The following is a 13219-nucleotide window of genomic DNA, read 5'->3' as shown; positions in this document are numbered from 1 at the left end:
CCCGCCCCCAAATAGTTCTCAAGGTCTGGTGGAGTGGCTCAAGGTGTAGGCCCTGAGATCAAACTCCAGTACTATACATACGTGTGTGGGTATATGTGTATATATATATATATATATACATAAAAGACTTTGTGCTTTACAGTCTAACAGCTCTTTCTTATGTGTTCTTTTTCCCTAACCATATAATGAAAGCAGGGAAGATATGTTTATTTTGTATATATATGTAATAAAAAAATAGAGTAGAGGTAGAATCATCTTTGGCATATTGTCAGCTGGATATGAAGGATGCTGGAAAAAATTGAAGATAATTTGTAGTGTTTAATTCAGTCTATAGATTGTATATATGTGCGAGTGAGTGTGTGCGTTTGGTGGTACTGGGGCTTGAACTCATGGCCATGCACTTGCTAGACAGGCACTCTACCACTTGAGCCATGCCCCAGTTTTGTTGTCTGTTTAGATTGAGGTGAAATTCAACATAACTTAAGCAACATAAAAATAACCATCTTAAACTGTATAGTTCAGTGCCATTTAGTACATTTACAGTGTTGTATAAGCACCATCTTTATCAAGTTCTTCAACATTTTCATCACCTCAAAAGAAGTTTATCCTTGTCCAGCAGTGATTCCCCGCACACCCTTGTCCCCAGCCCCTGATAGCCACTAGCTTGCTTTCTGTGTCTATGGACTTGTTATTCTGAGCATTTCATGTGAATGTAACCTGACCTCTTATGTCAGGTTTCTTTCACTTAGCTTGAGCTCAAGGGTCATCCACATCATAGCATGAATCTATATTAACCACACTCAGTGGTTGAGTAATATTCCTTGTGTGGATGGACTACATTTTTCATTAATGAACATTTGAGTTGTTTCTGTCTTTTGGCTATCCTAACTTATGAGTGCTGCTATGTGCATTTGTGTGTGTTTGACTACTGACTCCAGGATAATTCTGTGTTTAACATTTGAGACTTTCCATAGTGGCTATACCACTTCATGTGTCAGCCATTGTATGAGGGTTCCAGTTGCTCTATATCTTCAACATTTGTTATTTTCCATATTTTAACTGATCTGTTTTTCCTTTTATTGTTTGTGCTTTTGATATTTACCTTGGAATTCAATGCCATGACATTTCCCTCATGTTATGCTGTAAGCAGTTGATACTTACAGTTCTTTTATTTAGATCATCAATCTATTTCAAGTTTGTATGTAGTGTGAGATTGGGATCCATCTTTATTCTTTTGTATGTGGATATCAAGTTGTGCCAGCATCATTTGTTGAAGGGAATATTCTTTCTTTGTTGAATGGTATTGGTACCTTTTCTAAAATCAGTTGGCCATAAATGTTGATTCTAGTTCCTCAGTTTTATTCTAGTCTACTTACTATGTGGGATGTCACAAATTATATCTTACACATTGTGTGTCGTTAATATAGATTTTTATACATATGTCTTTCAGTTCCTATAGAAAAAAAATTTCTAAACAAAAATACAATAATACTGACTTTTATATTTATCTAGTTAGTTACCTTTACCAGTGCTGTTTTTGTTTGTGTTACTATATACACCAGGCTGGCTTTGAATTGCAATCTTTCTGCCTCAGCTTCTTGAGTGCTGAGATTATGGGTGTGAGACACATACCCAGCTTCTTTTTTTTCCTTAGCATGGTGGTGAGGATTGCACCCAGAATCTCAGGTATACTATCTGTGTGTTCTATGAAGAGCTATGCTCCTAGCCCATAGCAGTATTCTTTATTTCTTTGTATGACTTTGCGTTATTGTCTAGAGTCCTTTCATTTCAAGTCTTTGAAGACCTTTTTAACTATTACTTGTAGTGTGGGTCTACTAGCTTTTGTTTACTTGGGAATATTTTGTCTTTTGGGTTTTTTGTTTATTTGATTGTTCTTTTTTTGATGGCACTGGGGTTTAAACTCAGGGCCTCAGGTACTCTTACCACTTGAGCTACTTGCCAGCCCTTTTTTGTCATGGATTTTGGGCTGGCTTTGAACCCTATCCTCCTGATCTCTGCCTCCTGAGTGGCTAGAATTACAGGCTTAAGCCACTAGTGCCCAGCTTACATGGGAATGTTTTGATTTCTCTTTCATTTTTGAAGGGCAAATTTGTGGGTATAGAATTCATATTTCACTGGTTTTTTGTTTGTTGTTTTCTTTTTAGTACTGTAGGTCACTCCCTGCCTTTTGGCTTCCATGGTTTTTACTAAGAAATTAGTTATTAATACCATTAGGATCCTTTGTATGTGACAAGTTGCTTCCTTTGTGGCTTTTAAGATTGTTCTTTATTTTATTTATTTTGTTTTGGGTTTTTTCCATAGGCAGCACTTGGGTTTGAACTCAAGACCTTTTACTGCTCTACCACTTGAGCCACACCTCCAACACTTTTTGTTTTTGATGGTGTGATTAAAATGTGCCTTGGTATGGGGATATGGCTCTCTTTGTGTTTATCCTTACTGGGTTTCATTGAACTGCTTGGATGTGCAGATTCACGTCATAAAATTTGGGAAGTTTTTTTGTAGTTCTTTTTCCAGGATTTTTTTCTGTTTCTACTTTTGGGTCTTTCACTTTTTGTATGTTGGTAGGCTTGATGGTATCCCACATGTCTCTTGGGCTCTGTTGCATTTTCTTCATCCTTTTTGCGCCTTAGACTTGATCATTTCAATTGATGTATTTTCAAGCTGATTTTTTTTCTTCTGCCTATCTAGTGAAATTTCTACTTTGGTAATTATATTTTTCAATTCAGAATTTCTCTTTGGTTTCATTTTGTAAGTTCTGTCTCTTTACTGGTATTTAGTATTTGCCATTCTCCTGGTTTCTCTTATTTCTTTGTCCATTGTTTCCTTTAGTTCATAGAGTTAATGAGTTGAACTCATTCTCTCTCTCTCCCCTTCTTTTCCGCCCCCCCCCCCCCCCTTTTCTCTTCCTGAGACAGGATCTTGCTTTGTAGCTAGACTGGCCTCAGACTCATAATCCTCCTGCCCCAGGCCCAAGAGAGCTGGGATTACACACATGTTCTCCCATGACTGGCCCTCTTTGTAAGTCTTTATCTAGAATGTCAAGGACAGTTTCTGTTAATCTCTTCTGTGAATGGGCCTTGCTTTTTTTTTTTTTGCCGTACTAGGGTTTTGAACTAAGCATTTTGATTATTATAATTGTATAGCTTTGGAAATCAGATTCTTCTCCTACCTTGGAGTTTTAGGTGTTTGTGTGAGTTGTGGTTGTTTGGTGACTTTCCTAAACTATTTTTGTTTTTAAAGATTGTGTCTTTGTCATGTATGATCTCTGAATTGTTTGTTCCTTTAGTTAGGGATCAGCAAGTGTATTGATAGAGATTGTTCTGAATTCCTGGGGCCTCCTACTCTGCCACAAAGAAAGAAAAAAAGGCCCAGCTCCCCAGTCTTTGCAGTCTGATTCTACTGGAGACATTTCTCCCAATCCCGGTTGTGTTACACTCCTCCCTTATCTTCATTTCCTGCTTGTGCCGAACTCAAGATTCAGCCGGATGAGAAATTCATTGTAGTCTTAGGTCTTACTCCTCTCCTGGACATGCATGTGGCTTTCTGAATTCTTCCACCAAAAGTGGTAGCTTTTCTTTGCACTAAATCTCCAAAGAATTGCTCTCCCAAGCTTTCTGTGTATTGTTTGTGTGCATTGAATGTGTGCCTCAGGTGAAAGTGGGTTGTTCCTTTACCTTTTCAGTATTTTTGAAGATGCCTTGCGCGTAAGCCACTTTCCTGCCTTGAGAGTCTGGTAGGTGAAACCAAGGCAAACCTTTTGTCAGTCCTTAAGGCTGTGCCCAGATAGGTCAAAACAGACGTAATTATTTGAGAAGAAAGTCTGCTCTCTTCAGTACAGAACCAGAAGCCAGGTTCCCACACTGAATTGTGGGCTAGACTGCCACTGAGTGGGGGAGGGAGGTGGGCTAAGGTCGAGAAAAAAATGTCACAGTTTTCACGTTTTCTCTCTTAATTCAGTATCACCTGCTTGTTTGCTGTAAGCCTTCAACTATGTTCCAGAGTTGTGACAAAGTGGATTCTGATTGTTTTTGCTAATTTTTTTCAGTGTTTCTCTGGAAGGAAGGACCCTTGGCACTTCCTACGCTGTCATTTTTGTCACGCCCGTAGGTGGACCTTTTTTCTTTCAGAAAAAATGTGATGGGAGAGATGAAGAGTATCTGAGCTAGAGAGGAGATGGTGGGAGAGTGGGGGAGGAGATTATGGTATCTTTGAAACTACTATTATATTCTTCTACCATTTCCCTCTTCCCTCCAGAGATAACTGCTGAAGTGATTTTTCAGTCTTGGTAGGGAGACCTTATACCCTTGCTTCAAAACAAAGCATAGCCCAAAGCAGCCTATCTAGATATGTGGATATCCCTAAACAATGTGTTGTTTAGTTTGGTTTGGTTTTGACTTTATAAAAATGGAATTCTATGTGAAGTCTCATGTTTACGGTTCTCATTCAATATTGCTCTGCTGTTCATTTTTATGAGTGTGTAAACTTAGATGTGTGATTGTACCACAGTTCATCCATCCTTCTCTTGATGGGCCTGTAGAATTTTTGTTTTTTTGCCAGAATGAACAGTATTACTGTGAGAAAAACTTCATACGTGTGTAAGATATATATAGTTTCTAATGAACTGAGTAGCTGAATGGATACACATACTGCATTTTACAAGATAATGTTACATTGTTTTCCACAATGATTTCCAATGTGCCCGCCCACCAGCAACATGTAAAAAATACCACTTACTGGTATGTTTTTGCCACCATTTGGTATTGTCAGACTGCTTCAATTTTGCCGATATAGAACATGTAAATATTAGATCTTTGTGGTTTTGATGATGAATACTTTATTATACAAGTTTATTAAACATTTCTTTCCTTTTCTGTAAAATTCTTTTTATTTTCCTATTGGATTGTTTAGACTGCCTAGTTTGTGGTATGCCTTTTCACTTTTTTTATGATATTCTTGAACATCTTTTTTTTCTCTTTTTTCCATTTTATTAGGATATGTTCATTGTACAGGGGGGATTCATTGTGACAATTCCAAATAGCCTTATATTGTACACTGGTGAACAGATATTGTTAATTTTAGTCAAATTTATGAAAATATTCTGTAAAGCTAATAACTTGTAGGTTTAAGAAATCTCTTATCACCTCAAGTTCATCAAGACAGTTTCCTATAATTTCTTCTAAAATATTAAGGTTTTATCTTACAGATTTGTATCTTTAGACAATTAATTATTTTCTTTTCTTCTTTTTGTGGGAGGGGTGGTTTGAACTCAGGGCTTCGTGCTTGCAAAGCAGGCATTATACTACTTGAGCCACTCCTCCATTCCACTTTGCTCTGGTTATTTTGGAGATAAGGTCTTATGAATTATTTGCCTGGACAGGCCTTGAAACTTGATCCTTCATATCTCAGCCTCCCAACTAGCTAGCATTACAGGTGTGAGCCACCCATACCTCACTCACAATTATTTTCAAAATGAAAGTATAGCATACAGAGAATAGTATACAAGTCATAAATACATTGGTTGGACTTAGGATGTAGATCAGCGGTGGAGAGCTTAGCATGTTCAAGGCCCTGGATTCTGTCGCCAGCACTTAAAAAAAGAAAAGATAAATATATTGTGTGATGAGTTATCACAGAATAAGAAGTCTGTAACTTCCAGCCAAATAAAAGATAGGATATTATTACCATTCTAGAATCCTCTCTGAAATTTTCTCCGAGTTACTACCCCTAATCTTCTGTGCAAAGATACGTACTCTTCAAACTGTTCAATATCAGACCATTTTGTTTTCTTTGAACCTTAAGTGCGTGAAAGTGTAGTGTACACTATACACTACATTTTTTGTTTCTGATTTTTCTTGCTTACTTGATTCAGCCATGTTACTGAGATTAATAGGAGTCTGTTCATTTTCATACCTATAAACCGTTTCATTGTATATATGTACTATATTTTTGTGCTCTCTTGGTAGCCATTTGGGCTGTTTTGGGAGTCATCGTGGGTAACACAGCTACAAACATTTGTGTACATGTTTTTTAATATGTATGTTTGCGTTTCTGTTGGATATATTCCTAGGATCAGAACTACTGTTGGGTTTGTGCACGTTATTTTTAGTAGATATTGCCAGGATCGCCAAAGTGGTTGTAGTCATTTTCACTTACATTTTCAAATATGCATGAGTTTTCCAGTTGCTCTGTAGTCCATCTAAACTAAAGCTTAAACTTGTCAATATTTTTCATTTTAGTCATCTTTTTAAATTGGTGGGAGGGATAGTATTGGGGTTTGAGCTTGAGACTTCATGTTTGCAAGGCAGGCACACTCCTGCTTGAGCCATGCCTCCACATTAAGCACAAATAGGCACATGACTATTTGGATATATTTTTTTTAGAATGCCTATTCACCTCTTTTTTTTTTTTTTTTAACAAAAAGTGGGTTATCTTTCTTACTGATTTTAGAAGTTTACTAAATATTTCTGAGATGAGCTCTTTGATATGTTACAAATTTTTCCCTTCAGTGTGACTTACATTTTCTTTCTCTTGTTAATGTTTTTTAGTAAAACTAAATTCCTGATTTCGATATCATCCAATTTGTTCACTGTTTCCTTTGTAGTTAATGCTTTCGTGTCCTGTTTAAGAAATCTTTGCCTATTCACAAGATATCCTCTATTATCTTCTAAAAACAGTTTTTCATTTCACATTTAGAGCTACAGTCCATCTGATTTGATGTCTGGGTTTTGTTTTTGTTTTTCTTTTGTATGTGGGTGTGGTATGGAGTGAGGTAGGGATTAGAAATAATTTTTTAAACCACATAGACAGTTAATTGTCTCATCGCCAGTATTTGGAAAGATCGTCCTTTCGTTTCTTTACAGTTCTGCTTTTATTCTAAATCCACATATGCAGGGCCTGTTTCTGCATCCTATTCTTTTAGTATATTATTGCTTTGTTTAAATTTTTAATACCTAGGAGAGTCTTTCCACCTTCTTCTTTTAAGTTATCTTGGATAGTATTTGACTCTTCGGTAGATATTTTACAGTTCCTTATAAAACCATTTTGAGAGTTCGGTGGAAAAGCATTCAAGCTGCAGATTGTTTTTGAGATTTATGATATTGAGTCTCCATTTATTTAGCTCTTTAATTTAGCACATCATAGGTTCTGTGTATCTTTATTAATTTTTAGGTGTTTTATTCTTTTATAAATCTTTTTCAAAATAATGTTCACTGAGTGTCAGTATTTATAGAATGCAGTTGGCCATCTTGTTACACCTTATTGATGATAACAAATTCTTGTGGACATAGTATCTGAGAATGACAACCTGTTTCTTTCCTGCCAGTGTTCTATTTTTTTGTCTTACTGATCTAACTGGAATAACACTGTGCAATAAACATAATAAACATATTAAAAAGGTGTAGTGAATTTTAATAATTTGCTTTATTTTATCTAACCCAATGTTGCCATTTCAGCATGTAATCAATATAACTGTAATTAGTGATGTTTTACTTTTGTGCACTAAAACTTCAAGAGCTAGTATGTCTTTTGCATTTATATCACCTTTCACTTTGGACTAGCCATATTTCCAGTGCTTATCCCTGGGACCTGCAGCTGGTAGCTACAAAATTAACAGTGCAGGACTAGAATTTCCAGGGGAGTGCTAATATGTGGTATTCTTGCCTTATTCTTCACTTTGAAACAAATACTTCTGAAATTTGATCATGAAGAATGTGTTCTGTGGGTTTTGGTTTCCTCATATTTTTCTTGCAGTAAGTTTGTTCTTAGTAAGAAGTTTACATTGAATTTTATCATTTAAAAAAACTTCTTGGGGGTGACTCGTTTCTTTAATCTGTTTCTTTTTTAATCTGATAAAAAAAATTTTTAATTTTATAATTGTAAAACCACTTTTACATTATTGTGATAAAACCAACTTAGTCATGATGTGTTTTTATTTGCTACTAGATTTGTTTTTTGTTTGTTTTTAATAAAGAGGTTTTTGCACTGTTCATAAAAGAGAATGTCCTGTAATTATCTTTTCTCAAGCTGTGCTTTTCTGATTGTGTTTTCAAGGTATTATTAGCCTCTTTTAAAAAAATTCATATGTGTAAAATCTCTCAAGGTTTTTATAAGAGTGTCATTTTTGTTACTTGGCAGTTTGATAGAATTTGGCACAGAAAACTTTCTGGGTCTGGTTTCTAAGTTTTTAAGTGCTGCTTTAAAGTTCATAATATTCTATTATACTTTGCTTTATATATGGTTATATCCATCTTCCATACCTAGCTTTAGTTTTGCTTCTTATTTTGTTCATTAACTTTTTATTAGCCCTTAAATATTTTCAGTTGACACATAAAAATTCTACATATCTGTGGGGTACCAGGTGATGTTTCAATATATGTACGTGTTGTATGATATTCAAATCAGGGTAAGCTCATCTCCTCACACATTTATCATTTCTTTGTGGTAAAACATTCAAAATCCTTTCTTCTAGCTTTTTTGAAATATATAGTACGTTATTGTAAGAGTTAGTTACTCTGCTGTGCAATTGGAACCAGAACTTATTCCTCCTAACTGTAACCTAGTACCCTTTGATCAACCTTTCCGCTTCTTACTCTCGCCAGCCTTTGGTGACCACTTTCTATGTTAGTATTTCCAAAGAACCAAATTTGGCTTGGAAATAGTGTCATGTTGTAAAATGTTATTACTTTTTATATTATTTCCTTCCCTTTGTATTTTTAGGTTTATTCTTGTTCTTTTTCTGTCATACTAGGTTGAAATTTTAGCTCATTAATTTTCATGATTTCTTCCAAGCCATTACTTTCATACTGTATTGTATAATCTGAATTTTTTTCACCTTAACTGTCTTAAATTTTCATTATTTTTCCTATATATGTTTTGTATGTTGTGAAATGATCAAATGTAGATGTTATATATGTTTATCATTTTGTTAATTATACATTGCATAGTGATTATATAATTGCATAGTGATCTTCAAACTTGTTTTGTGAACCAAAATTTTTTCCTAGTAGGACTAGGATCAAAATTTTTTTCTTTCTTTTTTTGATGGGACTGGGACTTGAACTCAGGACTGTGCTTGCAAAATAGGTCCTCTATTGCTTGAGTCACACCTCCAGTCCATTTTGCTCTGGTTGTTTTGGAGACAGGGGTCTTGTGAACTATTTGCTTGGAATGGCTTTGAACTGTGATCCTCCTGATCTCAGCCTCCCAAGTAGCTAAGATTACAGGTGTGAGCCACTGGCACCTGGCTGAACTGATTCTTTGGAGTTTGTTTAGTTTTGCTTTATGGTTTACAGAAGAAGTGTTTATATACATGTTCCATGTATGCTTGTAAAGGGTGTGCTTTCTTTCTTTTTTTTTTTTTTTTGAGGGGAGGAGTCTCCATGTGTCCAAGTTTAAGTTGCTTTGTTAAAGTTATAATGTTGCAATTAATTTGGTCTGATTGACCTAGCAGTAGTACCAGCTAAGTGCTTTGCCACTGAGCGACATCCTCAGCCCTGCAACCTTACAGTAGTAGAGACAGTTTGCTACCTACTCCTTTACAGTTCTGTCCAATTTTGTTTCGTACATTTGTATATATTCACTGCATACAAGTTTAGAATTCTTTACCTTCCTGGTGTGTTGAAACTCTTATGTCATGACTCTCTAAACTAGGTCTGTTTGGTTTTATGTTAGTCCAGCTTTCTTTAGTCTATATGGCCAATGATATCTTTTTACCACTTCTCATATTTAGCATTTCCATGTCCTTATATTTTAGTTCACCTCTTGTAAATACTGTAGAGTGGGGTTCTTTTGAGAGGAGTGACATTTTAAGTCTCTTAATGTGTGAGTTTGATCCATTTTATGTTTATTATGGTTGCTTATTAATTTCTTTAATCATCTTGTTTTCTATTTATCCTGCATTTTCTAAGCACTGTTCCATTTTTTTAGTTAAGATTTTTGATTTTTAGCTTATTATTCTGTTTTTATTCTCCTTTTCTGGTTTGGGAGCTCTGTGTTACATAGTTATTTAGTTCTTTTAGTTCATACTGTTGTCTAATCAACTTAACTTAAAATTATTATCATAAAACCACACCCACCTGAGAAAATATAAAAAGCTTACCACATTTTAACACCAATTACTACCTTCCCTACTCCCAAAATTTACATGATAGTCTAGATTAGTTAAATTTATTTTAGTAATTCTTCAAATTTGACATTATTTTGTATAAACAATATTTCTTTAGTTTTCCTACCTGTTTCCCAGTTACTTTGCTTATAATCCTTCTCCTAACTTAAGCATTTTAATGGAGTATTTTTCTTCTTCCTAAAGAATGGCTTTTGGAAACTTCTGTAGTGACTATCAAATAGTGTAAATTTTTACTTTGTATTCATCTGAAAATGTTTTTATTTTAGTCTGTGTCTTGAAAGTCTGTGTTTCCAGCTCTAGGTTTGGAAGTTATCCTAGGTATGTGTTCTTTCTGAAATAGCAGGACATTTTTGAAATGTTTTTTTCTAATGAAAAATTAATCAGAAGTCAAATATTTATTATGTATGGGCTCAATTTAATTTTTTTTTTTAACTAGGATGGCTCTTAGTAACCTATGAAAAGTTTGTATTAGGCATCTAGCAGAATTGCTACACACTTAAAGACTGAAATATAACTAAAAGAACTTCCCATATATATGGATGGTTGAGTGTCCTTAGGTTTATAACTATAATCTGTATTTATAGTATCTATTATGGTGTATGACTTTTGAGTTTTTACTTATTTATATTAAGCACTCATTTTTCAGAAAAATGTTCCTTACTAGTTCTTGGTGATAAGAGGGCAGCCTGTCTGATAGGAAACTTTTAAAATCTTGTTTCCTTGCTGTTGCCTTGAACAGTTCCCCCTCTCTTGTGTGTGTGTGTGTGTGTGTGTGTGTGTGTGTGTGTGTGAGATACTGGGGTTTGAACTCAGGATCCATGGTTGCTAGGCAGGTACTCTACCACTTGAACCACTTTGCTCAGTCCCTCGCTGTTACCTTGATTAACATCAGCATAAGTGGATTTATACTATCTTCTGCTCCTTATTACTTCTGTAAGATGGCAACAGGCAGAAGATGGAATTCAACATTTATTGACTCTGCATTTCTTGTGCTGTATAGTCCCCATGTCTTTTTTTTTTTTTAGTTCTCATTATAATCCCACTATATTTCCATTTTATAAATGGAGAAGTTGAATTTGAAAGTCATGAGTCCCCAAGATATCATAGTCTATAAATGTTGGGGCTAGTACTCAAACACAAACACTCATGTATGTTCTGTAATTCTAGTATCATTTAAGGATAACCAATGGTAGTCAATCTTTATGCAGACCTGTTAGATGGGAAGAAGTCCTTCACCTAATATTACTGTACTGTTACTCTGTGGCACTCCAGAGGCCTATAGATTTATTTCTTGGATTTGAGATAGTTATCTTATACCATAAATTCATCAAATATGCTTATCATTATTAGTTGCATGTTTTTAACAATTTCTGTCACCTAGAACGCCATCTCAAACTCCAGTTCCCTAGACTAACATGACAAGTAACAATAAATAAATATGCATTCTTTCTTTTCCAGATTAATTAAAATAACTTTCACATCCACATTCAAAGACATTATATTTCTCTGGGTTGGGAAGCACTTTTAAGAGGGGATAGTATGGGAAGGGGACAAGGACTATGTTTTTGCTTCTCCATAGAAAATTAGTATATTCTATATAGCCTTAAAGAGTTTTACATTAAGAAATAGCAATCCTGTTACTGTAGAGATTAGAACTTTTAAAAGGAATTATGAACACTTCCACAGTTGAGTAGAAATAATTTCAATCTTTCAGGCTAACCAGACTTTAACACATTCAGATACTATTTGTTTTTAATTTCTTTTACCTGTTTCTACTTCAAACTTTGTGACAGTATGTTTCTAGTAACATTATTATTCACACATTTTGTATTTTTAAAATTCTGTGTTAAAGTAATTCTTTCATTTAAAATGGCTAAGATTTGAACACATACAAGATGCCCTTGTTCAGCTTATGAAAAATGAGGTTATAAATTAAATGATATGAAATGTTATAATAAAATTGTACTTAAGGTAGCCTGGGTTGCATATGTAAAATGTTCTAGAAGGCTAGGTAGACAATTTTAATAGGATGTGGTGTGTTAGCGCCATCTACTGTGAAGAAGGAATAATCACTTTTTGGTGTACATTTGGATTTTTCCTAGAGGCATATTCCAAGGCCTGCATTTTATTGTGAGACTTTTCACTTAGATTACCACTCTATAGAACTGGGGTGTTTGGGGCTGTTCAAATGATGCAATTTGTGTTTAAGGAGGGCCAATTTTTGGAGATTTTGCTTTACAATCCTTATCAAAGTAACAATGGCAAACTTCTACAATTTTTTTGATAGTTTAGGACTTTAAAATGAAGCTGTTTATACTAGCTTTCTATATAGCATCCTTGTTTTAAAACTTGCTAATTGACCACTGTTACAAATATTAGTGGCTTGAAATTGAGATTTAAATTGAACTTCCCACTTGTAGCTGAAAGGCTATATATCAAAAACTGTCTCAGTATTGCTTGTTATTAGTTAATTGAATGTCCAGATCTGTACAGTTTTCAGTTTAGTGGTAATTTAGAGGACAACCTGTGTCTAAATAATACAGTAACTGTCTTGTAGTTTAATTTCTAAATTGGAAAGATACAAAATAATTTCATAGAATGTACTGAGTAACAGCATAAATTTTAAAGTCTGACTCCCAGAGTTGGCTTTACCCCTTGGTCTGCTTGTGATCTCAAAACCTTCAGCCTTAACTTCTTAGTCTTCTCATCTGTAAACAAGAATAGTAATAATAGTACCAGCCTCTTGGGATTATTATGACGGGTAAATAAAATCTTTCTTAAGCACTTGGTAGAATGTCTGTCACTTTAGTAAGCACTCAGTGAATGTTAGTTGCTATAGTTTATTGTCATTCTTAATATTCCTATCAATACTTACGTTCAAAGTGAATATAATGTTTCAGTAAACATACCTTAATTGTAGTAACTACTTTTTTTTGTTAATGAAGCCTATAATGTTTGACATGAAATATTTACTAGCCATGCGCTGGTGATTCATACCTGTAGTCCTAGCTTCTTAGGAGGCAGAGATCAGGAGGATCGTAGTTCAAAGTCAGCCCAGGCAAATAGTTTGCAAGA

General features: G+C 34.7%; 1 protein-coding gene across 1 annotated transcript in view; it reads left to right on the top strand.

Annotated features, from left to right (window-relative positions):
- The window catches only part of Tsc22d1 (TSC22 domain family member 1), a 119945-nt gene that overhangs the window by 68623 nt on the left and 38103 nt on the right, over nt 1–13219 (top strand). The window lies entirely within an intron of this gene.

This window comes from Castor canadensis, chromosome 10 (genome assembly GCF_047511655.1).
Source record: "Castor canadensis chromosome 10, mCasCan1.hap1v2, whole genome shotgun sequence".
Lineage (NCBI taxonomy): Eukaryota > Metazoa > Chordata > Mammalia > Rodentia > Castoridae > Castor > Castor canadensis.
Note: the sequence above shows the minus strand (reverse complement) of the source record. Positions and strands in the feature narration are given on the sequence as shown.